The sequence below is a fragment of the Lutra lutra genome, chromosome 11, assembly GCF_902655055.1.
Source record: "Lutra lutra chromosome 11, mLutLut1.2, whole genome shotgun sequence".
NCBI lineage: Eukaryota > Metazoa > Chordata > Mammalia > Carnivora > Mustelidae > Lutra > Lutra lutra.
This window is the reverse complement of record NC_062288.1, coordinates 77112693-77139883: the sequence shown is the minus strand read 5'-3', so window position 1 is coordinate 77139883 and position 27191 is coordinate 77112693. Positions and strand designations below refer to the sequence as shown.

The window sequence follows — 27191 nt, the reverse complement described above, 5'->3', positions numbered from 1 at the left end:
ATCCCAGGACCCTGAGATCATGACCTGAGCCTAAGGCAGCGGCTTAACCCACTGAGCCACCCAGGCGCACCTTGTTTTTGTTTTTCAGGGAAGATGCTGCCTCCATTGTTCTCTAGGAAGCCTCAGATAACATGAACTTAAATATTGCAAATCTAGTAACATTTGCAAATTCACATTGAATTCCCCTGTGATTAGAGCCTCTTTTCCTTATCCCCCTCATCCAACCTCTCCTCTCTTCCCCCTCCTCCTTAGTATCATTGTGTCTGCATCTGGAATGGTTTAATGGGTCTAGGTTGCCCATTTTTTTAAAAGTACCATTTGGACACTTTTCCTGATATGGACATTGAGGCACAAAATAGGTGGAAGGTCTTAGAATGAATTAATAGCAAGGAAAGGAAAGAAAACTTGAACAGCTTAAGTTTTGTATTACTTTCAAAATCTTAGAAAGATAATGATGGTTTAGATTTAGAAGAATGATAAATTATAAAACTTGAATTTTTGTATGAAGCATATTGTCTGCACCATAACTGACCTTAGAGGGATGACATGAAAACAAATTTCAGCTATTAAAGTGTTTTGAAATCATAAAATGACATATAATGAGATAGAAGACCCAGAAGATACAGATAAAAAAATAGTTCATAAATTTAAAAAATAGACAATAATGTAAGGTTATATATATTGATTTTATTAAAAAACTAAGAAAGCACTTAATTTTAGCAAGTAGACATTTAAATAAGCCTTTATACTTAGATTTATCATTTCAGGTGGAAATGTAAATCTAGAAAGTTGTAGTTATAAGCAATTCATAGTTCACTGTAGTCATCAAAGTGAACTTAAAAAAATTGACTGTTTAAAATTAAACTTTGACAACATCTTAATATTTGAAAAGTTCACCTGAACTTTATCTTTATGCTGATCACACATTGAAGGACACAAAACTATTAAAATAACATTAATTTTAAATGAGGTTTTTGTTCTAATTGACATTTGTTATCATACAGCCTTTCTGAATTTTTTCTAGCTTGCATTTTTAAGCCTTAGGTATTAGTGTATTTCATGACACAGATGGATAGCCATCTGTATAATTTTAACACACATATGAATTTCAATGAAATTTGTCTAGACTGATATAAATGTAGTGAATGTGCAACACTTATTTTATGGTTCCCATGAAAGGGTTATGTAAGCCTTTAGTCCTTTAAAATACTTTATTTAAAAGTATTTACTTTCAGGGGCGCCTGGGTGGCTCAGTGGGTTAAGCCGCTGCCCTCGGCTCAGGTCATGATCTCAGGGTCCTGGGATCGAGTCCCACATCGGGCTCTCTGCTCAGCAAGAAGCCTGCTTCCCTCTCTCTCTCTCTCTCTCTGCCTTCCTCTCCGTCTACTTGTGATCTCTCTCTGTCAAATAAATAAATAAAATCTTTAAAAAAATAAATAAATAAATAAATAAATAAAATACTATAATGTGATTTAGGGAATATCAACCTGTGGTGTGATAGCTTAGGAAATAACTGACACCAGAAATAATCACTCTAGATTCTACTCTCAGACCAGGATCTAATGAAGTCAAAATTGATAATAAAGTGGAAGCAAAAGAGTCAATCCATGAAAAATGTTCTCTTAATTTTATAACTTTCCCATTGGACTGACACAGACATTTCATATATTATTTGGGGCATAAAAACTTAAGTTCATCTTTAAGAGGAAATATTTTAGAAATGTACTTTTTCTAAATAAATTCTAGTATACCATTCAGCATCCCCTTACAATTCTTAGTAGCCTACTGAATTGTTTTGAATTAAACTTTTTTTTGAGGGGGTAAGCAATCATATTCTGTATTAATAGATAAAAATGCTCATAATGTTCTATATAACTGACCATAGCTTCCATCTTAAAGCCCCCAGACCTCAGCATGCATGAAAATATAATGAAATTTTCCTCCTATTTTATCAGTTTCCTTCTCTCTATTCTCAGATATTCTTCTAAATACATCTTTTGTGTTTAGAATTTTGCAATCTTTTCTGCTGTCCTTTCTACATGTTTGTAACTGTCATACTATGATCGTTCACATGGAATATACACCAAATGTTATTTCATTAATCCAGACTCCTCTTATCATAATCAGTTGTCTACTTGCCAGTTTTCAACTTCTTACTCTTCTGAAAACAACCAAATTCAGATAGCTCTGGATGTTCATTTCCTTTCCCCTGTTAGGAATTTAGCAAAATTAAGAAGAAGGAGGAGGAGGAGAGGAGGAGGAGAGGAGGAGAGGACGAGGAGGAGAGGATGAGGAGGGGAGGAGGAGAGGAGGAGGAGAAGAGGAGGAGGAGAGGAGGAGGAGAAGAGGAAGAGGAGAGGAGGAGGGGGAGGAGAGGAGGAGGAGAAGAAGAGGAGAGGAGGAGGAGGAGGAGAGGGGGAGGAGAAGAGGAAGAGGAGGGGAGGAGGAGGAGGAGGAGAGGAGGAGAGGAGGAAGAGGAGAGGAGGAGGAGGAGGAGAGGGGGAGGAGAAGAGGAGGAGGAGAGGAGGAGGAGGAAGAGGAGAGGAGGAGGGGAGGAGGAGGAGAAGAGGAGAGGAGGGGGGGAGGAGGAAGAGGAGAAGAGGTGGAGGTGAGGAGGAGGAGAGAGGAATAGGAGGAAGACAAGAGGAGGAGGAGGAGAGGAGGAGGAGGAGGGGAGGAGGACGAGAAGGGGAGGAGAGGAGGAGGAGGAGGGGAGGAGAGGAGGAGGAGGAGGGGAGGAGTAGGAGGAGAAGGAGGAGAGGAGGAGGAGAGGAGGAGGAGGAAGAGGAGAGGAGGAGAAGGAGGAGGAGGAAAACTCTCAGCGATTATTACTTGAAATATTTCTACTGCTTTTTTTCTCCTCTCCTTTAGTGTTTCTCTCTCTCTTTCTCTCAAAATTTACTTACTTTTTGTGCCTGAATAATACTCCTCTGTGTATGTATGTGTGTATCACATTTTTAAAAGAAGTGATATGTGGATGGACAATTTTTGCATTATTTCCCTATCTTGGCTCTTGTGAATAGTGCTACAATGAACATGGTAGTGCAAAGATCTCTTCAAGATCCTCATTTCATTTCTTTGGATATATACCCAGAAGTGGGAATGCTAGGTCATATGGTAGTTCTGTTAATTTTTTGAGGGTTTCCATAATGGCTATACCAATTTGCCTTCCCACTAGTAGTGTACCAGGTTTCCCTTTTCTCTACAACTTTGCTAATACTTGTTATCTCTTGTCTTTTTAATAATCTAACATGTGTAAGATAAGGTTTTGATTTGCATTTCACTGATTATTAGTGATTTTGAGCACTTTTTCATACTACTGACATTTTTATGTCTTCTTCGGGAAAATGTTTATTCAAGACATTTTTCCACTTTTAAGTTGGGTTATTTGAATTTTATACTATTGAGTTCTATGAGTTCCTTATATTTTTTTATATTAACCCTGATCAGACATGTTATTTGCAAATATTTTCTTCCATTCCATAGGTTGACTTTTTGTTAGTTTTGTTAGTTTCCTCTGTTGTCTGGAAGCTTTTAGTTTAATGTGGTCCTACTTGTTAATTTTTGCTTTTGGTGTCATATCCAAAAAAATTATCGCTAAGACTAATTTCAGTGAACTTTACAAAGGAACATGAACTGTGTAAACTTAAGCTAAGATTTAAAAGTCATAAAGGTAGGGGGGCACTGGGTGGCTCAGTGGGTCAAAGCCTCTGCCTTCGGCTCAGTTCATGATCCCAGGATCCTGGGATTGAGCCCAGCATTGGGCTCTCTGCCCAGCAGGGAGCCTGCTTCCCTTCCTCTCTCTCTGCCTGCCTCTCTGCCTACTTGTGATCTCTGTCTGTCAAATAAATAAAATATTAAAAAAAATAAAAATCATAAAGGTAATTCCTACTAAGTATTGAGAAGTATTTCATTAGCATAACTTACAGGTAATATTCAAAGCTCTAAAAGAGAGTTCTAAAATTAAACATCAATAACCCTAATAATATATAAACATTTTTAAATGGGTATTAGGTTTTAGGAAACTGAAATTTTCTATTTTTCTATTACATATTAAATAATCTGGTTTGAGTACACTGTTAGTAGGGAGAGAAGTAGTTTCTGTGCTAAGCTCTTTATCACTCCACCGTTTTCCTACTAATTTCAGTGTTTATGATCCTAACTCTCTGTTGATTCACAGAGTGACTTTTTTCTTTTCAAATTAATGCTGTTCCTTTATCTTTCCTTTTGTTTCACTAGAAACTGTATTGTGTTCTTGCTATGTGTTTCCAGTTAAACAATCATCATTGTCTGGGTGTTCTCAAGCATTTTTCTGCCATTGTCTTCTGAAGGTAATTCAATTGCTTCTTGGCCAACTTCATGGTTAAAAGAAAAGGAGAGCACATATGCAGCCTAAAATTAAAGTTTGCTTTGTTATTTCCAATTTACCATCCTTCCAGGCTCTTTCTCTCTTTTAGAACTAATAGCAGTTTAAAGGTACCCAGATTAATATTCCATTGAAAATAATACATATTGATAAGAATGATTTCATTCATCTTTAATGAAATAGAACTGTACTGTTGCCTATGATTCAGAAAAATTCTATGTCTTTTTATTTGGTTTCATTCTCCCATCATCTATCCATTCATTTGTTCTTTGGAGTTTGTCCAGAAGCCTTTTCTTTATCCCCCTGAAGTGTGTATTTATTTAATAATCTTCTGATCATAATGCTTTTGCAGCCTGATTTTCATTGATATTTTCAACTCGATAAGTTTTGGCAAGATAATATGTTTCAGGAAAAAATTATAACAAATGAATACAATGGCTGTAGGTGCTGAGGCTTGTCATCAAGATCATTGCACATATGAAGATGAGACTCAATCATTAAAGAGAAACACTGATGAAGTCCTTCACCAAGGCATGTTTATTAGTATACACAGATATATCATAGCAGCCAACATTGTGTTCATGTTTTCATGAACATGTTTTCAGCCCATATCTAAAGCAGGAAATTGCTCCTCTAATGAAGGAGCCAGTGAGACAATATCCTTTATCCCTTTCAGTTTTACAGTGTAAACTTGTCACAAAGGAGCAAAGGACTAATGTTCAGAACCCAGCAAACTGGGTTTAAGAGCAGCATTGTCACAAAGGGTAAACATGGAGACCTTTAGAGACAATTGCAACTAACCTCCTCAGGAGTTGATGAAGACTGTGTACTTCAAATTAACATTGCACAAATTCCGATATAGAGATTGAATTGTTCTGTAAATAGTGATATGTTCCTGGAAGAAAGAGAGTAATATAGGACAGGAAGAATTTCATATAACAAATCAGTCTCAGTAGGATAAGACAGGATGAGAAGAATCACAGTAAGCTCCAGTAAAATCCATTGTCTATCCACAGTACCTAGCAAATGCATCCTTTATGCAAAGGATTATTAAATATATATTTGTTCAGTAGAAAAAATTGGTCCAGAATATACATTGTAAGTCACATTGGATTTTATTCCTAGTGAAGGAAAAATTGGAAATTAATTCAGAATATCCATATTTAATATTTCTTTATAGATATAATGTGGTTATACTATTTGAGCAGGATAATGTATTTGATATTTGTTCTCTAGGGATAGTTCAACCATTCTTAACCTATTGTTTCTTGATTTAAAAAAATCCAGGCATATCTGTATATCAATACCTGGTTTTGATGGATTGCTATAAAGGTTTTGTAGGCAGAATTAATAAAGCATAGTAAACTAAATTTCCTATAGGGTGCTGCCTCAGGTAAGCTAATACCATGTAGGGAAGGTCATGAAGTCCTGTACTAAGTAAGGAGGGTTGTCTTAATCACCGTTAGAGAAAATGTTTCTGGTCACAGTATGTTCAGTATGAGCTAAAACTAAAAACTTATTATGAAAATATAAGTCCTGAGATAAGAGTTGATGGCAAGCTGTACTTAGGTTTTTCTGAATTTTATTTTATTCATGTTTCTGTTTCCTTCAAAGACTTGTCTGAATCTGAAACATTTGAATATTTTATTTAGGGTTTGTTTTGCTTCAGGAAAATTTCAGGGTTTCTTTCATTATTTTTACAGAATAGACTTCAGAAGATCTTATAGCATGAATTTTTAAAGCCATCTTTGGCTTTTTGAGACTTCTTCATAAAGGGTATTATTTATTTTATGCTATAAAATTGGGCTGAAAAATGTTCTTATCTCTACTAAAAGTACTTCTTTGGAGAATGCCTCAGGAGCAATTTGAATGGTAATACTGTACCCATCATTTAGCTACATATGCTACACCTTCTATAAGAAGGAACCCAACAGGTTTAGATACAGTGTTTCGGATAACACTGGAATCAGGGAACCTGAGGGAGAAGGTATCCAGTATTGGTTATGGAGAGCGGTGTAAGCAGAGACAGCTGAGTGCTGTAGCTGGGGTCAAAACTAGTGAGACCTAATTGTGTGAGGGAAAGTAGTTATAAGAGCAATGTGATAGATTTGACTGATTGCTGGCTTTGAGTTATTTTTAGTGGTCTTCATGTAATATTTATTTTACAGTATTTTTAAGGCACTTATATGCTTGTTTTATGTAGAATAGTGACATGTCTGGTATAGATACCACATCTAAATAATTTTCAAATAAATTCTGAGAAGTTATATTCATAGATAAGATTACATATGGTAACATATTCTATAAGGGACCTGGAAAATACAGGTGGTTTATTAATATACATATGTCATGTGGATGAGTATAATATAAAGTGAATATAAAATACATTTTAATTTCACTAGTGGAGATAACAAATTTGAAAATACTACCATTATTGCTCACATCAAGATACATATAAATAAAGCTTTGACCTGAGATAAGCTACTTAAGGGAAAGAAAATAACTTATCTTTGTATGCGAAACTTGTGAATCTCCTTTTTGTGATTTAAAACAAACAAAACTTCTTTGTTTTAGCTACATTTAAACAATCTCTCACATTTTAGTTGTTTCCAATTGCCCAAGGAGCCTTAATACCTCCTTTAGATGGCTTTAAGAGGTATAGTCCAATTCATTTTGAGATGCTTAAGTTTCTAGAGTAAATTCATGTTTCTCATTAGAGATTATGTTGTCATCATGCTATAGCACCCTAAGAATGATTATAGTAGCCTTTTTGTTTTGTTTTGTTTTGTTTTCATTTTTTTTTCTAAACATATTTCCCAAATAATACCATTCTATTCCTGTTTTTTCCATCTCATTTTTCCTCAACAGATCATTTCAACTTCCCTGTACTTTTAAAAGCCTGTTAATAAAAACATTTAGTGAAATAACTCACAATGAGATACCACTTCACAACCATTAGGATGGCTGCTATTTAAAAAATAATAACGGGTCAGTACAGTTGTGGAGAAATTGGAACCCTTGTACACTCTTTTTGGGAATTTAAAATGGTGTAGCTGCTATAGGAAACTTGTATAGATAGCAGTTCCTGAAAAATTAAAAATAGAATTACTATATGAAACAGCAATTCCACGTTTGGGTATGTATACAAAGTAATTGAAAACTGAGTATTGAATAGATAGTTGTATACCCATGTTCACAGCTGCATTATTCACTATAGCAAAAAGATGGAGGCAGCCAGAATGTCTGTTGACAGATGAATGGATAAACAAAATATGGCATAAACATACATTGGAATATTACTTAGCCTTAAAAATTAAGTTTAGACACATGCTATACCATAGAAGAATGTTGAGGACATTATGCTAAGTGAAGTAAGGCAAACACAAAAGAACAAATGCTGTACGATTCCACTTATATGAGGTGCTAAGAGTAGTCAAACTTAGAGAGACAGAAAACTGAATAATGGTTGTCAGGGAACTAGGGGCGGGGAGAAAGAGGAGTTGTTTAGTGGATTTAGAGTTCCAATTTTGAAAAATGAGGAGTTCTGAGAGTTATTGCACAACAATATGAATATACTTAGAATTTATACTTAAAAATAATTAAGGTGGACTTTATACTTAAAAATAATTAAGGTGATAAATTTTGTGCTTTGTATATAATTTAATAGGTGCTTTTATATATGCTTAATATATGCTTTGTATATAATTTAATATAATTTAAAAGAAAAAATAAATTTGTGAGATTTTAAAAAGTGAACTTCAAATAATTCTGAGAATTACCTAGAATATCTAATTGTTTATATGTCATCACTATATCAGTATGCCAAATTTTATGTTTTTTATTACATAATATTTTCAATAAGACTGGCACTATGCTTTTGTATTAATATATAGTGACTAGCTATCAGCCAAGTTAAAGGTTTCATTTGAAATTTTTCATTTCTCAGTATTATAATTATTCATCAATGTATAGAATCATTTGCCATTTATGTCCAATAAACATACGTATATATGCAGACACTTTATAGTTAACACAATATAACATAGTGTTTGCAACTGAACTTTTTTTTTTCATAAGATTTTATTTATTTGACAGAGAGAGCACAAGCAGGGCAAGTGGCAGGCAGAGAGAGAAGGAAAAGCAGGCTCTCCCCTGAGCAGAGAGCCCAACATGAGGTTCAATCCCAGAACTCTGGGATCATGACCTCGGCTGAAGGCAGATACTTAACTGACTGAGCCACTGAGGCGACCCTGCAACTGTACTATTAAGACTGGTAAAAATAAATATATTGATAAACACGCATATAATTTTTCGAGCATTTTCTGGAAGACAAACATTAATGTAAATTTATTGGCTAATTCTGATTTCACAAAAAATGGTTATTGTATGCATTTGTTCAACTACATTCTCTATGCAATGTCTACATAACACTGTTGTGTAGTACGTGCATAATGTTCTCTATAGAAGTTCTTCAAGAATCAGGAAGGAGAAAGCAGAATCTCAAGTTCTGAAATAAATTACTAAACCTCAAAGGAGATTATGCTGGCCAAGTATATAATCATGCATAGACTCTAAGAAGGGTTGACTGCCTTGAAAGTTGATTTTATTATTGAATAAAGCTTATTGAAACAGAGAAGTCATTTCAGATAGTATAGTTGCTTGGGATATTTCAAAGAAAATGATTTTGTAGTCATTATACAGCAATATATTTTAGGGGTCATCAGATAAGTACTATTCTATCTCTTTTATCTGAATTTTCCTGAAATACTCATATTATTCTTCAGAGAAAGAGAGATATATGTGTTTACTAATAAAACACAGCACATTACAAAAGCAGAAGGAAAGATAATTCCTTTAAAATATATATAATTTGCTATAATCAATAATTAATTTGTGGCCACAGCTGGATTATAAAATTATTTACAAAAGAGTCTTATTCTATATGCTTTCAGAATGCTAGTTAAACAGAGTACATTGAATACATTATATTTTACATGTAGTGAGAAAGGGGACCTCACATTTGTCATTTAAATAATCAAAATGGCTATAATTTTCAAAGCAAATTGTGGGACAGTGTGTGTGGTTTTGGAATTTGATTGTGGAGAAAAATATTAACTACAGAATTATATAATTTGTCCTGTGTGGACAGTATTTCCAGCTAATGCTTGTAGAACCAGAGCTCCCCTCTATAAAGAAGTGAATTTATTTTTCTAGAAAATTATCATTAAGGTAACTGTCAATAATCTGTTTATATTGGTACCATTGTTATGCTCTACGAAACTGAAGGATGAAATGTCATTAAGGCTATGAAGATATCATCACCTATAACTACACTTTCATTCCTCTTAAAATAGATATTTGTTGAATGCCCATAGTGTGTCAAGCACTGTTTTACATTGTGGGACTGTCAACATGAGTAAGGAGAACAAAGAGTGGATGCAGAGAGAACAGCTACATGCATAGTAACTGGGAAGACTGCTGAAATGCTATTTAAACAGACTTATTTGAAGTAAGTGATGTAGGATCCCCTTGAGCACCTTTAGTGGGGGTGTTCCAGACAGAACAAAACCCCTGAGGTAGAGGTAACCTTGTCACGTTTGAGAGATAGTAAGGGGACTAGGAGGGCTAGAGCTGCATGAAAAATTAACACATAATGCATGGCCATGTAAACCATGGCAAAGTCTTTGAATTTTACTCTAAGTGAAAGGGAAAGTCATTGAGATGTTTTGAGAAGAGCAGTGAAATAATGTGAATTAATGTTGTGACAAGATTATTCTGCTTTGTGTATTGATAACATTTTATGTGTTAAGGGCAGAAGAGGAGAAATGGGAGTTTTATAATAGTCTCCTTTCTAGTTCAGAATGGTGACTTGGATTCATGTGTTCAGTGAGAAATTAACTTTATCAGTTTATCAAAAGTGAAGTCAGCAGTGTTTGCTAATAGATTAGATGTATGAAAAGAGGAGGCAAGCTTTGGCCTGAGAAAATGGAAAACTTCAGTTGCCAATTATTGAGATGAGAAAGAGAGAAGAGGAGATTTCAGGAGGAAAATCCAGGAATTGGCTTTAGGTATAATATATTTCTGATATAGTATTATATCATCTAATCAAGATGTTAAGTGGACAGTTGCATGTACAATTTTAGGTATCATGAAAAATAGTGGTCCAACCTGAAGATATGCATTTTTTGCTATCAACATACAGATGGTATGTAGGTTTTGAGACCAGATGAGATTACCTAGAGAATTAGCATAAACAGAAAAGAGAAAACATCTAAAACTTGAGCCCTGGTTTCATTCTGAACTTCAGAGATTAGGAAAGTGAAACGGCAATATGCAATTAGGTAAAGGAGAACTAAGAGTTTGTTTTCAGGGCTTCCTGGTACAGTCTGGCACATTGAGTCTTGTAAAAGGATGACTGTCTAGAAGCCAAGTGGCAAATGGAGGCTGAAATCTAACAGGTATCTGACTTGCCAAGCCCTAAGTTCTTGCTCAGAGCTACATCTATCATAAGAAAAGGAGTCTTACAATAATTCAAATATAGTTGTCCTATAAGCTACTAGAATACCTAGTTGTTATAAATGTTAGGTGAAGAGAGTACTTTAAAGCAGATTTAGCACCACTGTCAAATGCTGTGTATCATTAAGTAAAATGATGTTTAGCAATTGACCACTGCACTTGAATACATGTAGGCCAATCATGGAAGCCTTATTTGGGGAAATGAGAAAATTAAAAGAGGATATGGGAAAAATTAATACTTGCAAATGTTTTGGGGAAATTTTTTGCTATTTAAAGGGGAGCAAAGAAAATCACATGATGCCTGAAGGCAGATAAGGCATTCAGTAAAGAACAGAATACAATTGTGTATGCTAATGGACAAGGAAAATGTAATATAAATTAGAAGATAGTAATACAACTACTGTCTTTTTGTGCTCAGGAGGAGATGGGACCTGTACAAAATTGGGGCAATTGGCTTTAGAAACAAAGTGAAACATGACACCAAGAAGAGCTTAAGGAAGGCAGAGTTTATGGCTGCAGCTTCAGAAAGGGTAGTGGATATGGTTTGGAGAACCTGTGGATATTATCTTTTGAATGCTTTTATTTTCTCAGAGAAGAAGAAAGGAAGAATCATGAACTTAGTAAAAGGAATTAGGATTTTATAGAGGTTTGGTTAGAGAGTAAAACTTGTAAAAATATTTTCCTGGGGAAATAGAAAGTGAATACTATAGGTATATTTATGGATCTATATAAAGTTACTGACCGTGAATATGAAATGATACCTATATTCATGGTTTATTTCTTCTCCAAAGCTATATTCATCTGGCTTGAATTAGACAGAATAGGTGGACTGGGATTTAGCAAGGTGAATATAGTGAAGGGTATATACAGTGGAGTGAGTATAATGATGAACCATTGCATCTAAGCACCTGGGTGGGGGAAAGAGTGAACATCTATTGGAGGCAGGACAATGAAAAGATTGAAAATCTCAGTGCGGTCAAAGACTTTGGAGTTTGAGGTATGAGAAGGAGTAATGCTTGAAATCTATATGGTAGTGGACAAAGACCTGAATGCTGGGAATTGAGATTGCCTTAAGGATGCAGTTCTCACCCTTTTAATTCTGTCCTTATTGAATATGAAGTCACTGTGGAATACACATGTGGAGAACAGAAGAGAGCAATATGACAGGAGGTAGAGATTTGTGAGTGTCAATGTTTAGATGGGCAATGGAGCTATGGGAGCGAATGTGACCAAGATCACATTAGGAAGTACAATTCCAAGGAACACCCTTATCTTGAGATTTCTTTAGAAGGAGAACACTGGGTGGACCTAGAGGGTATATTTGGGATTTATGAAGAAACTGGTACAAGAGTCACGGAGGCCATTTTTTACCAAATGCTTTTACATGAAAAATCAGGCTGAAAATTATCTGTTAGATTAAGATACAAGGAAGTTTGTAGAAACAGTGAAGTGGCTGAGATGAAAATTAGTTTATAGAGTAAAAGAGAAATAGGAAAGAAGAGACTGGAAATGAAAACAACTCAAAAAGTTTGGCTGTGAAGGGACAGAAATAGAATGACAAAGTAATTGGCATGAGTTGAGGCTAGGAAGGGCTTTTCTTTAGAGATTAAGAAGATGAACATTTAAAATACTGAAATGATATAATAAGTAAGAAGGGATTTTAAAAAGAGAATAGGGAGAAAAATCCCCAAGGAAAAGGAATAGAATCACATGGCAATCATTCCACATGGCTGAGTGGAATTAGGCAACAGTGCTCTGTGCTCTTAACTAACTACATGACATAACCCTAAACAGGAAATAGAGACCATTAAGGCATTTAAGGCAGAGAAGTCATATGTGACTTTAAAAATATCCATTGAGTAGATATGAGTTTAGAATCAAATGAGAAACTTTCAGAGAAATTTAAAAACAACAAACAACTTGTTTTGTGGTTAAATCGATTACCCAAATGCACACCAACAAATATTAAACAGACACAGACATTGCTCAAGGTAATACACTTTTGTTTTATGTCTTCACTAGCAATAATTTCTTTTATTCTTAAAGGGGAGAAAATCATAAATCATAGATCCTGGAGCTTGTGTCAGAATGATATGTGTATTATCCCTATCTTCCTAAATCTTACAAGTTTTATTCCAGTATGCACAGCTGCTAAATCATTATTCTTGCATGAGTAATTGTTGCAGATGTTCATACTGATTAATGGGGAACAGCTATATTTATGGTGGCTTCAGTGTGGCAACTATACAACTATGACTGCTCTTAAGACAAAGGGTACTGTGGTGTGCTACTAGAATATGGGGTTTCTTGTTGACTGTCATTCTTTACTACTTTTGACTTAAAGTGTTTTTTCTCAGTCCTGCTCTCTCCCACCCACTGGCATGACTCTATCCTCATTATACACAGGCGATTTTTTTTCTGGAGAGGTTGTTTGCACATTAGACTTAGGTATACCAATATTACAGTTAAATTTGGCTCTCTCTTAATATCAAATTCAATAGCACCAATAAAAGTGATCACCAACAATTGATTCTTTGAGGGCCTATTTTCTCTTCTTCCATTTGCCAACTGTATCCTGTTGGTTGTTAACATTTTTTTTTTAATTGACTGACTAGGAAATAGACCTTTAGAAAAAAATGAACAAGTAAATAAGCTTGGTAAAGGAGGCAGCTTAAAATGTCCCACAGAGCAGATTATTTTTCATTTGTCAGGTTTTTTGTTTAATTTGAATCTAGTTCTGACTCTTTACCAGTTGTAGGAAGACCACCAGACTCTGGGATCATGACCTGAGCTGAGGACAGATGCTTAACCAACTGAGCCACCCAAGTGCCCAGAGCCACAAACTGTTGTAATACTGAAAACTCTTTGCTCACTTCCACAAGAACCAGTTGTGCCCCTCTGGGAATGATAGCACATTTATTGAGTAAAATAACATAGGTCTCTTGAAACTAAATTTTATGTTCCTTAAATTCCAAGGATGAGTTCTTCAACTGTATGATAATATTTTAAGAATGATAGAGTGGGTTATCTTGGTGATGGGTGTTAAGGAGGGCATGTATTATAATGAGCACTGAGTATTAAATACAAATAATAAATCATGAAATACTACATCAAAAACTAATAATTACTGTATGGTGACTAATATAATAAAAAAGAATGATAATTCAGATACTCTATTAAAGACTATTGATCACATAGTACATCTTGCTGAAATAAATGCCAGAGTGAGATGCAGACCCCTGTATCTTATATTTTTGGGAGGGAGACACTGTGAACACACAAAAAAATTAGGGGCAAAAGAAAGTGGGAACAAATATTGTGGTATGGACACCAGTTTTAGGGGCCTCAGAATGATTCCTCTGTTATTAACTGTGTGCTCTTCAAGTCTATTAGCCTCTTAAGCCTCCTTTCCTAATCTTTGCAGTGGGACTAACAGCTACTCTCCAATTTACAGCAGATTTGAATTCAAAGCAGAAATGAGACTATACAGGTGATAACACTTTGAAAGCTGCCAAGCATATGCTGATGTACAGGCCAGAAATACAGGCCTGCTGTAAAGCAGAGAAAGAGCAGCAGGAGATGGAACTATCAGAGCAATGAAACTTTGGAAAGATAAGAGGAACATAAGCTGTGATGTCCCTTGCTCTTCCAGAAGGTCCCAGAGTTGGAGAGCTATGAGCAAAGGTGCTTGTCTTTATGCCAGTCAGAAGGGCACTGGGACCTGGAGGAGAGCCCAGAGTACAGCCTGAACTGCTTTGTGAATAAGGAGGCCTGGAAGGAACTGGATTCATCTCTTCTGCACATGGGAGAGGGAGGGAGGTTGTTGAGAGTATCATGTTGAGAAGTACTTAAGAATATCTAAAGTGATACTTATAGACAAGGAAGAAATAATTTAGTCCAACTATGTTTTGATGGAACAGAGTAAAGAAAAAAAAAAGTAATGCATTTCATAGTGTTAATTAGGAAGCTGAGGAAATAGAAGTGAATTTAGGCTGCGTGTTGCTGGCATCAAAGTTTATAGCAATAACAGCAGCTGCTTCAATCTGTGGGGATCCCTCTTGGGCACAGGATTTTAGCTGGTGTCCCAGTGAGTATTTCCAGCCCAGCAGTTTAATCATTTAATCCAAAGCTGATGCTGAGAGCCTGGCCCATTGCCTTTGATCAACCAACCATTGCTTGGCAGCCCTCATTTGACTTCGTTGCCTGTTGGGCACCTTCCTGTGTTATTTACTTTCTGTGTCATGGGCTTGATTTGCTGGCATACTCTCTCACTCAACATAATCTCTGGACATTATGCCCTTGCCTCAAATAAGGATATCTATAAATTTGGCTGACAACATTTTCAGTTTAGAGATCAAGTGTCTATGAAAGAGGAGGAGACAGGTAATTGTCATCACTAGGTAGCAATTGAACACTTTTAGACAAAGCTAACAGTTCCTTTGGCACCATGTAAAAGTACTGAGAGAAGCTGGCCAGGTAATAATGCAATTCACTGCACCTGAGTAGTTAAGAATTTGATGGTTTGTGAAATACTCCATATTTTCCCCCCGAAACATTAGTCTGTGTCCATAGCCCTTGCTTCTCTATAATTATCTTTTTAAGAAAGAGAAGAAAGTGTTTATTGATGGATGCAGTCACTGGTCTTACAAAGCCAAGATTAAAAGAACAGAAAAAAAGAAAATACTTTGAGCATAATAAACACTCTTTCCTAAAAATGTCAATAAGTGAATAGAATAGAGATTAAGAGCAGGATTCTGGAGCTACACTCTAGGTTTGAATCCAGCTCTGCAACTTACTAGCTATGTGAGCTTGCTCAATTACTCAGCCTTTGCAACTCTTTTTCCTCATCTGTGAAATAGAGACCATAATAGTACCTATCTCACATAGATTGTTGTAAAGAGAGTTTCTGTTTAATATGAGGATATGAGGATTAAATTGGTTGATATACATACAACTTTCTGAGAAGTACATAATACAGAGTAATTAAGTATTGATTTTTTCTAATATAAATAAATTATACTTAAGTATTGATTTTTTCTAATATAAATAAATTATAACTTTTAGGTGGATAGATATTCTGACACTTTAAACTATGTCAAACTAGTCAAGAAATACCATTTTAAGGATAAGCAAGAATATTCCTCTAACAATATTCTGGGATTTTTTTTAAACTTCTGTTGAGATGTTATATGGCATTATATTTTTCTTCAGGTATAAGGAACATCCCTCTTATTGGAATTACCATATTTTCTGAAAGACTGAGTTGTTGCCAATTGTATTACCACAGCTTTTGTAAATTTAATTTTAAGTGGCATTTACACCTACTGCTGAATATGTTAAATATCATCCTATATTAGTCACAGGTCTCCGAAGGTATATGTGTATATCTATAGACATACACACATACATCCTATATATTTTTATAGAAAGATCAAGATTTATTTTATGGAAATAGCTCACCTGAGTATAGAGAATGGCAAGTACAAAGGCAAAATCTGGAAGGTTGGCCAGCAGGCTGGAGACGCAGGGAAAGCATTACAGTTTCAGTCTGAAGGAAGTCTACTGGTAGAATTCCCTTTTGCTTGGAGGAGGTCTTTTTCTGAAGTCCTTCAACTGATTGAATGAGGCTCACCTACTTACAGAGAGCAGTCCGCCTTACTCAGTTGGCTTAAATGTTTGTTAATCCCATCCAAAAAAATCCTTTCACAAAAATAACTGTGAAATTTGACCAAATATTTGGTACCATGGCCTAGCCAAGTTGATACATAAAATTGACTATCACACTCCATATACTTCATAAGGAAGTATATTGTAAAAAAACAAAGGATAAGTAACTTTTAATCTTCTTTGAAAAATATGATTTATACATGCAAACTAACTAGAAAAAATAGGCAGTGATACAAAATAAAGTGCTGAAATGTATTGAGCCATAAGGACAATAGGATTTAATAGAAGACACATTTCTATTTCTATCTTACATGATTTTGGAGAAATTGCTTAAATGTATGGAAAATTCTACTACTGAAATAACATACATATTTTAGTAGTACAATTTAGTTTTAGTTCCTATAATATAAAAAATGGTTAAGCCATGTTACAGAGTAGTAGAATTTTTTGGCCACACTATCACCTATAGATTCGGATACTGGACCCACCATTTACTAGAGAAGTAGCATAGGCAAATTTAATCAACCTCTCAGTTTTTCAGTTTCATTATCTGTAAAATAATAATGCATTTGCCACAGGATTTCCATGAAAGTTAACAGAGATAATACATATAACATACTTAGAGTCTGGCCAGTAATATTGTGATGGTGATGATCTTAGTCATTGTATTGCTTTCAAAAATGGAAAGAGAAAATTGAAGTAATGTTTGACTGCCAAAAAAAAGTGCAATATACTTATTTGTAAGATTCAATTGTAATCATTCAAATGGAGTATAAATAATTTCACTCTTTTAATTGATATAAAAGAAAGGAATTCTTTGTAATTACCTCCCAGCACAAGCTATCAAAGGGCATATTCTGTTTTAGGAAAGAAAAACTGAAATAACCAGTGTTCAAAGGAGCTAGATGATTCTTCTTATTCCTCTAAACTTGTCCACAAAATCAGTGGAAAATGTGACATATGGTGGTCATTACTGATTGATGGGATTTTTCCTGAAGTTTAGAATATTCAGAGAGAAAGGAAGAAAACCTTGATTGTATGGAAAAAGTGCCCCCGATGTCATTATTTTATCAGTATGGTACTCATTATAGAAAAAAACAGTATATTTCATGAATCACTCTCAAGTTTTCAAACTTGGAATTGAGTTAGTAATTGTAAAATAAATCATATAACACTTTGCACTGATTGAACTTTTCCAGCTCTTGGTTATGACTTGTATTTATAACTTGACAAATCATATCAAACAAAATCAGTTGGACACAGTGTATCTACTTTGTTTTGTTTCTGTGTGTATATCTACTTTATTACAGGTGTTCTTTTATTTCATCCAGAAGTTTTTTCAGATGAGCACAATTATACTGTCTTACTACCTTTGTTCCTCCTATAGTCTGACCATTTATCTTCCTCCTACTTGTTTATTTACTTTTACTTTTAAAAAGTTGTCTACATTAACTGGTAAAAATTTATGTTTTCTAAAATCTTTTGCATAGTCTTTATTATAGTAGGATTTATTTTCCCTGTAAGAACTAGGATTAATGTTTAAAAAGTCCATTGACAAGATTAGATTTGTGTTAAAAGGTACTTATTTTGAATTGAAATAATGTTCATGTTATTGCACTAATATCCACATGACTGAACAATAATGTTTTTAGACACTGTGGTTCTAACTAGGGAATCTACATTTAAACAAATAGTTTAAAATTCCATTTCTCTGAATGGTTGTGAACTTCTATCATGGTGCATGGTACCAAAAAAAAGTATGTTTTAAAAATAGAAATGAGCTTTTTAATTCTCAAATTAGTATTTAAAAATAAGTGTTCCATTTTAATTGTACAAGTTAATAGATTATTATAAGAGAAAGAGGGAAGAAAAGCATAATGCTTGATAAAGATTAAGATAATTGGAATTTGACATTGTTTGGCAACAATTAAAATATAAAAATTGTATAGTATTAGAAATATTAGATGTTGTTAAACAATTAACTTTATCCAAAGAGAGGTCTGGTCTTTGCCTGTATCCTGGAAGATGATCTCTAAGCCCTTGGAATACCTAAGGAGAATATCTTTGTTTACTTCGCATCTTTGTGCACATTAGATAGTTTAACAATATGATTTAGGGTGAGGGCTGGAGACTGAGGTCAAACATGTGGGTGGCCAGCCAAATTTAAGAGAACAAGTCCAAATAAAACTGGACTCCAAGATTCTGATGTAATTGATGAGTTGGAAGTTTTCTATATTCGTTGTCACACAGCAGTGATGAGAAATTAGCATTGCCAATGACCCTAATGAGAAAGGACAATTGGAAACTCCACATCTGAAACTTTCCTGGATTCTTCCCCATGCATCTCTTCCACTGGCTTATTTTAGTCTGTATTCTTTTGTTGTAATAAATCCTAATCATGAGTACAACAGCTCTCAGTGATCTCTGTGAATGCTTTTTTTTTTTTTTTAAAGATTTTTATTTATTTATTTGACAGACAGATCACAAGTAGGCAGAGAGGCAGGCAGAGAGAGAGAGGAGGAAGCAGGCTCCCCACCAAGCAGAGAGCCCAATGCGGGGCTCGATCCCAGGACCCTGGGATCATGACCTGAGCCAAAGGCAGAGGCTTTAAACCACTGACCCACCCAGGTGCTCCAGATCTCTGTGAATTCTTAATTATCAAAACTGAGGGTGGTCTTGGGGAACCCCAGACTGGCAGAAGTGAGGGTAGTCTTGGGGACTGTTGTCTAACTTAACAGATTTTTTGTGTGTGATTTTCTCTTTCTTACTGTTTAGAACCATGGGGCAGCCGTGAAGTTCAAAATATAATATACTTTTTTTAATTTCCTACTAGTACAGATATAGATATTTATTGATGTTCTGTTATCTTGGTGAGCTCTATTTAGTATGCTGCAATATGTTACCAAACATAATACTGCAAGTTGTTTGGTTTCGTTTATCTCTCATAAAAGAAATTTAAAATTAAAGGCTTGATTTGAATTGTCTGAATCGTATTTACAAAATTTAAGTGGTAAATAAGCGTGAAGAACTCCTTTTTCAGTGTGTTTTAGTTTTCTTCATGATTTTTAACTTAACAAAATATCTTTCTCCATATATTTGATTCAAGAAAACTTTTTATTTAGTTTTCTGTGTTGACTATTTTCATATTTCATAGCAATTACTTAGAAATAAAAGCCCATTGTTTTCTTCCAGATTTTCCCCATTTTTCTTCCCAGACAGATTTTCTTTTCATCGGCACGTAACAGGGCTTAAAAATAAAAGCTCCTCATCGTAAAAAGGACCGACTTCATGCTAAGTAGATTTTATTCCCTCACATTAGGCTTTTGGCAACTAAAACAAACACTTCATTGATTTTATGTAATCTTCTCTCAGACAAGAAAACAATGAGCAAATAACAATGGAAATAGTCTTAAAGTTAGTTTTCTAATAAGAAATAAAAGTAGTAAAACAAATGGGTTTCTTTTCTATGAACTAATCTATTTCTAGACTTAGTTTTCTTGCATATTAAAAATTGGATAATTTAAAAATTATACATTTAAAAAATAGAGTTTTTGATATTGTGCTTCTCTGAATTTAGTATCTAAAATAGAGCAGCCATTTATGTTTCAGTTTTGTGTGTGCACTCATGCTTTGTGTTTGTGTCTGCGTGTGTGTGTGTATTCGTTTTCTAAGGCTATTACAAATTACCACTAATGTGGGGCACCTGGGTGGCTCAGTCAGTTAAGTACCCAACTTTGGTTCAGGTCATGATCTCAGGGTCAGGGCATGAAGCCCTACCATCAAGCCTCACCCTCAAGCCCAGGACACTGAGCCCCACATCCACCCCCACCTCTAGTTGAGCCTGGTTCTGTGCTCAGTAGGGGGTCTGCTTCTCTTTCTCTCTCTCTCTCTCTCTCTCTCATTTGCCCCTCCCCCTACTCCTGCGAGCGTTTGCACATTCTCTCTGTCTCTCTCAAATAAATAAAATCTTTAAAAACAAGCAAATTGCCACCCTTGTGGTGGCTTAAACAAATTATCTTACCATTCCAAAGGCCAAGAGTCTGAAATGCCACACTCCCTCCAAAGATATAAGGGGAGAATCCATTCCTCATCTTTAACAGTTTCTGATGGTTGTATCACTCTAATCTTTGCCTCAGTGGATAGATACAGTGCCTTCTCTTTGTATATGTAAAATCTCTCTTTGCCTCTCTCTCTCTTATAAAAGTTCATATGATTGCATAGAGTTCACCCAAGTAATCCAGGCCATTTTACCTACCTCAAGATCATTAAATTCACATTATTTATAAAGATCCTTTTTTTCCATAAGGTAGCATTCACTGGTTTCAGGGAATAGGACCTGATTTTTATTTGGGGGAGAGGGGTGCATTTTCAGCATACTGTGGTATATATCCTTATAGCTTTTTGTGCTATTTAGAACTCCAAATTTATATTTAAGTATCAGTATTAAGGCTTTTCTCTGTGTTTCTTAGGTGATAAAGTTCTTTTAAATTATGGCTCTGCTTTGTACTTACCCTATTGTTATATGTTCTATATGAACAAAAATATTTCAAGTATAAAATAAAATATGTTTTATTAAGAATTTTTTTAGAAGAGATCTATTTATAGAGATAGATGAATAGATCCCCATTATTCAAGGAAGGAAAAACAAAGACCTAGCTAACATTTTCCCTAAAAATTCTAAGTAATACTTAGAAGAAATAATAGCTTTCATTACCAAAAAAAAAAAAATCTGAATTTTATCAAATATTCTTTTTTTAATTTTTTCAAATATTCTTTTATCTCAATAAAGTTTCTTTCTCCCTGTCCCAAGACTTACTTTAGAAATATTAAAATTAAGTTAACTTTTGATATTTCCAATTACCTTTTCAGAAGTAATGATCAAATCTAACACCTAAAAATCTTAATTGTCTGCTAATGTTTGACTTCAAAAACATTACTAGAACATCCATATTAGTTTATTCTTACATTTCTACCTACAGAGAGACCTCTACTTGTCATATATAAAAGTCAAAATGTACCCAAAAAGAATACATTTGATGTAAGAGAAAAGAGATTTGTTTTCTATCAGTAGGGATTGGGCATTTATTGTTGGGAGATTATACCCTTGTGGTTGAAAATGAAAATGATTTTTGCTTCTAGAACTGATGGGGTATGAGACTAAAAAAATGATAGCTATACAATAAAATTGCAATGAAAAAATAAGAACAATTAATAACATGATATGGACTGCTCTTTGTCAGCTTACTTCTCTGTATGGCTGATTAGAATGCTGGCTAGGTTTTCATATGAAGATATTGTAAATATTTATAAATTTGTAATGGTAACTGGCATGAGTACTTATGTGGGAAAATGTCTTCTCCCTGAGTGTGCTGATTTAGTTGTTAGTGTGCCTTAGAGGGTAGCTGTGCCTCTTAGTACTCTTCTGAAATACTAAGCAGAAAAAGTGACATTTCAACCTTTCTTTGCCAGCCATCATGTGGGTTTATAAAGAAATTTTATGTGTCTAGTTATGTGGGGAATGCTTACTCTGGTGGCCATTTTGAATGATTTGCTAAGGAAAACCTAACTTAAGATCTAGATACTTTTGCTCATCAAATCTTCTTATGCAAAAATATATCAGGCTAGAGTGGAGTTATTTTAAAAAAAATCAAAATTCAAGTGAAGCATTAGAAGCACTATCTAAATGGAATTATAATGCAAAAAGAAAGAACCAAAAGAAATAATTGGACAAGTTTCTAAGGAAAAATCATTTATATCCATGTTGTTGTAAATGCTAGAGAGTATGTAATGTGGATAGAACTAGAGTGTGTTTTGCTAAGCAAAATCAGTCAGAGAAAGACAAATAACATATGATTTCACTTATATGTGGAATTTAAGAAACAAAACAGATGAACATAGGGGAAGGGAAAGGAAAATAAACTAAGATAAAAACAGAGAGAGAGACAAACCATAAGAGACTCTTAACGATATGGAACAAACTGAAGATTGCTGGAGGGCAGGTAGGTGGGCAGATGGGGTAAAGGTGATATTCATTAAGGGGAGCACTTATAGTGAGCACTGGGTGTTATATGCAAGTGATGAATCATGAAATTCTGCTCCTCAAACTAATACTATACTGTATTTTAACTAGCTTGAATTTTATAAAATCTTGAAAGAAAAAAAAAATTATTGTACTGGATTTGTTTTGAAGTGCTATTTATTAGATACTGGATTTTAAATAAACGATCTTATTTTATTAATGCCTTTTAAAAGAAGTAATCTTTAAAAAAAGTAATTTATTCTGGGAGAGTTTTGTTCTCTAAAACAACAGTTGCAGTTAGTAGAAATGAGTTCAAATCAGAATTTTCAGCTTAAGTCTTACATTCAAAATGTAAATATATTTTAAATACTTGACAGAGGTAAACTTGTTTTAGATCTATTTCACCTTTTATTTTTTCAATATATACACTCTTCCTTTTTAAATTGAGTAAGTCTACCAAAATGAAATCAAACTACCCCTAAAATTAATATATCAGATTAATCTTTATCTATAGGTATTTATATTAGAGATTTGCATTCATAACTTAAAATAGTTACCATACATACCACTATTTACTAAGCACCTAATATGTGAAAGCCATTGTGACAAAATGCTTTACGTATATTATGTCAAGTAAACTAGGCAACACTCTGAGACAAATACTGATGCAAGAGCTCTGTTTCACACTTGAGGAAACTAAGGTTTAAAGTCTTTAGGGGTTGGAGATCTACCACGTACAGCAACTAGCATTTCATAGAACATTTCCAACTGGTCAGCAACAAAACATTACCATTTCTTCTTTTCAATTTATTTCCACATTTCAACCCATAAAATAAAAATATTTTTTTATTGCAAGTAAAACAATTAGATTTTAAATGCCTTGAGATCAGAGATTGTGTTTATTATATTCATTCATTTTGCCTTAGTTGCTATCACAGTTCTGCCACATAGTAAGGGATAGTAATTCTATTCTTAAAAATTTTCAGGCGCCTGGGTGGCTCAGTGGGTTAAGCCTCTGCCTTTGGCTGAGGTCATGATCTTGGGGTCTTGGGATTGAGGCCTGTATCAGGCTCTCTGCTCTGCAGGGAGCCTGCTTCTCCCTGCCTGCCTCTCTGCCTACTTGTGATCTCTCTTTCTCTCTTCCTGCCTCTCTCTGCTTGCTTGTGATCTCTCTTTCTCTGTGTCAAATTAAAAAAAAAAAAAAAAAAAAAAAAACCCGAGCCAAAGGCAGAGGCTTTAACCCACTGAGCCACCCAGGCACCCCTAAAAAAATTTTTTTTCAGTATATGGGGGTGCCTGGGTGGCTCAGTCATTAAGTGTCTGCTTCGGCTCAGGTCATGATCCCAGGGTCCTGGGATTGAGCCCACATCGGGCTTCTTATTCAGGGGAAAGCCTACTTCTCCCTCTCCCACCCCCCTGCTTGTATTTCCTCTCTCGCCATCTCTCTGCCAAATAAATAAATAAAATCTTTAAAAAAAAATCTTCAGTATATGCTAGTGATTCCGTATATGTTGTGTACTGGCCAAAGGCTGGTAATAACTCTAAGGTATGTAATTACCCATTTAAAACTAAATCTATTGTGGCACCTGGGTGGCTCAGTGGGTTAAGCCTCCCTCTGCCTTCTGCTCATGTCAAGATCTCAGGGTCCTGGGATTGAGCCCCACATCTGGCTCTTTGCTCAGCAGGGAGCCTGCTTCCTCCTCTCTCTCTGCCTACTTGTGATCTCTCTCTCTGTGTCAAATAAATAAATAAAATCTTTAAAAATAAATAAATGAAACTAATTCTATTATAAGACACGTTCTATTCAATGGGCTACTATTAAGTAAAACACTGCAATTTTCAACTATAATTGTAAACAGATTAAAACATCTGCAAATAAATTTGAGTAGCTTCTTATAAGTGTCAGAAGTATTCAAAGCAGCATTCTATGATCGTGTTTGCTTGAGAGTACTTTCCACTGGCAACACTATAATTTTTTCTGGGCAAAGGATCAGAACATTCTAACAAAAAATTTTGAAGTGAACGAGGTAGAGACCTAAGCTGATTTACCTATCTCCCTCATATCTGGAAGACTTAAGTATTTTTTGAAATGAAGAAATACCCCTTTAGGTCTTCCTTTGAATTTGAAACACAAGTTTTCTTATTTGCCTTTTGAATGGAATATGTAGTTCTATGTGAAGTTTTGAAATTTCACAGCTGTAAGTTGGAGAAGGAATATTTCCTGTACATTTAAACATATAATTATTGCTAGAGGGAGAAGAATATTGCCTTCCTTCTTTGCCCTTATTTTGTTGTTGTTGTTGTTGTTACTGTCTCTATTCCTATCCTTCTAATTTTTTTTTAATGGTCTTCCTTTCTGTAATCACAGGTCACACCTTCTTTGGGTGTTTGTGTATCTATATGTTCATTCTTCCCATGGTTCATCTATTATTTGCCTTACTCTTATTATTTGCTCCTTTTTTTCTCCTCGGGTTTTCTTGGTATATTAGTTTCCTTTTGCTGCTTTCCAAGCACAAAACTGGCAAAAATTTAATTGTTGTTCTCTTACTCTCCAAAGTCTGTTTTATTCAAATGCACAAATAGCCCAAGTTAAAGTATAATGTATAAATACCTTGTCTTTAAGGAAAATGTAAAAATCTCAACTGTATTCCTTCTACCTATTATTTTTCTCATATTGTAAATGCAATAATACAATATTACAGGACTGACCATTTGGTTTATGGAAAGGTTTGAATAATAAAGTAATATTTCATTGGCCCACATGTTCTGCTGATTTAAATCTGTCTCCATGGGCAGAAGTACTACACCTTTTCTAATGTCTACAACTTACAGCCCAGTGGCTTCTGTGGAATATTTACTACCATTTTTGGTTGTTTACAGCTGTGCTAAGAACAGGCACCATTTTGAAATGAAGAGATGTCCTCTTTCCTTTTCTTCAGGAAATATCCCAAAGAAAGATTTAAAATTTCACACTATTTCTCTCAGTTCTTTTGGGAAGACCACAACCGGTTTAATAAGCAGTCTCTCTTTATGTTGAATAGAATTGTCAAGTCTTTGCGCACAATTCATTTTTTCTAAAGAACCAATTTTATTTTGCAATAATGAATGGATATAATATCTCCCAAACAAGATTAAGATCTCTTTGTGCCAAACTAAGGATCAGGGGATTTTCCTTTGGCTTGTATTCTATCTTATATCTTTTTCCCTTTTCCTCCATCAGTAAATGTGGCAATTTTTAAATGTAGAAACAGCAGTGTCTCTTAAAGATGTGTGTTGTACTGCTTCCATTTTTTAGAAAAAAGCAAAGATGCTTTTGATATAGTCTATTCATCTAGAGCTTTGGGTAAAGTTTGCATAAATATGAAAAGCCTGATAAATTCCAAAAAAAAGAGCTACTGCCTTAACATTTTGATTTAGATATTTCCACTGAAGTTTTATAATTCTCTTTTATGTGGTTTTTAAATAAAATCACTTTTTTGCAAAATAACAAAGATGGGCTAGAATTAAATTTAGTGCTTTCAGCATCTCTAGCACTTGGATGGGGGTAGTTCATTTAATGCAGACAATTAGGGGAAATCTTTAAATAATTTCCAAATTTGTCTTTTTAGTTTACAGTTTAGAAGTTCCTAACTTCATCTAGAAGGAAAATGACTTTCATTCACCTCTGTTCTTATAGATAATAGTCAAGTGGCCAGAATACTGGCTAGATCAAATAGAAAAGTGATACTCCTAGATAATCCTTGGTTATACAAACAGAATGCTGAGAAGACAGTTTGATTGTGTAGGCACAGTCACATAGTGTGTCTGAATTTGGGAATATCCCATGTGTTAATTTACACCAGATAATTTTGAAAAGAGATTGGGAAAGAGCCTGGCCTTACGAGGCAGACAAATTTAAAATTAATTCCCAGTTTTGCTGCTTAATAACTGTGTGAAAATCACTAGTCTTTGATGTCTCTCAGTTCATAAAATGTTGACTTATGCAGGAGAATGATATCATCGAATGAGCTTTCTACCATCTTTCCCTCAAAGAAAACCAATTCTGACAATCACCCATGGATAAGAGTGTGCTTGTGGAAATCTGGGAGTCTAGTAGAGAAGTTCCAGCACAACACTGGAGCTAAGACAAAAAGAAAGAAAGAAAGAAAGAAAGAAAGATCCAAGATTGGAGGCATTGAAGATGGTAAGAGAAACCGTTTCACTTTATCAGCATCACCCCTCCCCCAAGACATCAGAGTTCAGTGCCAAGAGAGATCCCTGGCAATGATTTCTCCCACAGGATAGTGAGAGCATATGAGTGGGTGTTTAGCTTCCTTAACCGTGCTGTATGATGCCAAAAAGACCCACTTCCTTTTCACACCATGCAAAACACTGAGAGATGCTGTATAAATGAGGGATGGTAAAGGTTTGGGAAAATAGCAGCCATGCTTTTAGAGGGCATCAAAAAGACTTGCACCCTCTTAACTGCTTTGTGGACTCCCATCAAAAGGCCTTTTCAGAACCACTGAGAAGCTTGCTTATGGATTCCCCCACCTGGCCATGGACACCTTCAACATTTTGTGTCTCTCACTCACATACTGCCCTCCTCACATAATGACTATCTCCCTGTGCATACCTCCAAAG

The 27191-nt window shown here is 34.8% G+C and overlaps 1 long non-coding RNA gene across 1 annotated transcript in view; it reads left to right on the top strand.

Moving 5' to 3' along the window:
• Positions 1-26694, top strand: part of LOC125080902 (uncharacterized) — a 41269-nt gene extending 14575 nt beyond the window's left edge. The window contains exon 3 of the long non-coding RNA XR_007121534.1: positions 26601-26694. This is a non-coding gene — a long non-coding RNA (uncharacterized LOC125080902). The remainder of the gene's footprint in view (positions 1-26600) is intronic.
• Positions 26695-27191: the final 497 nt, after the last annotated feature.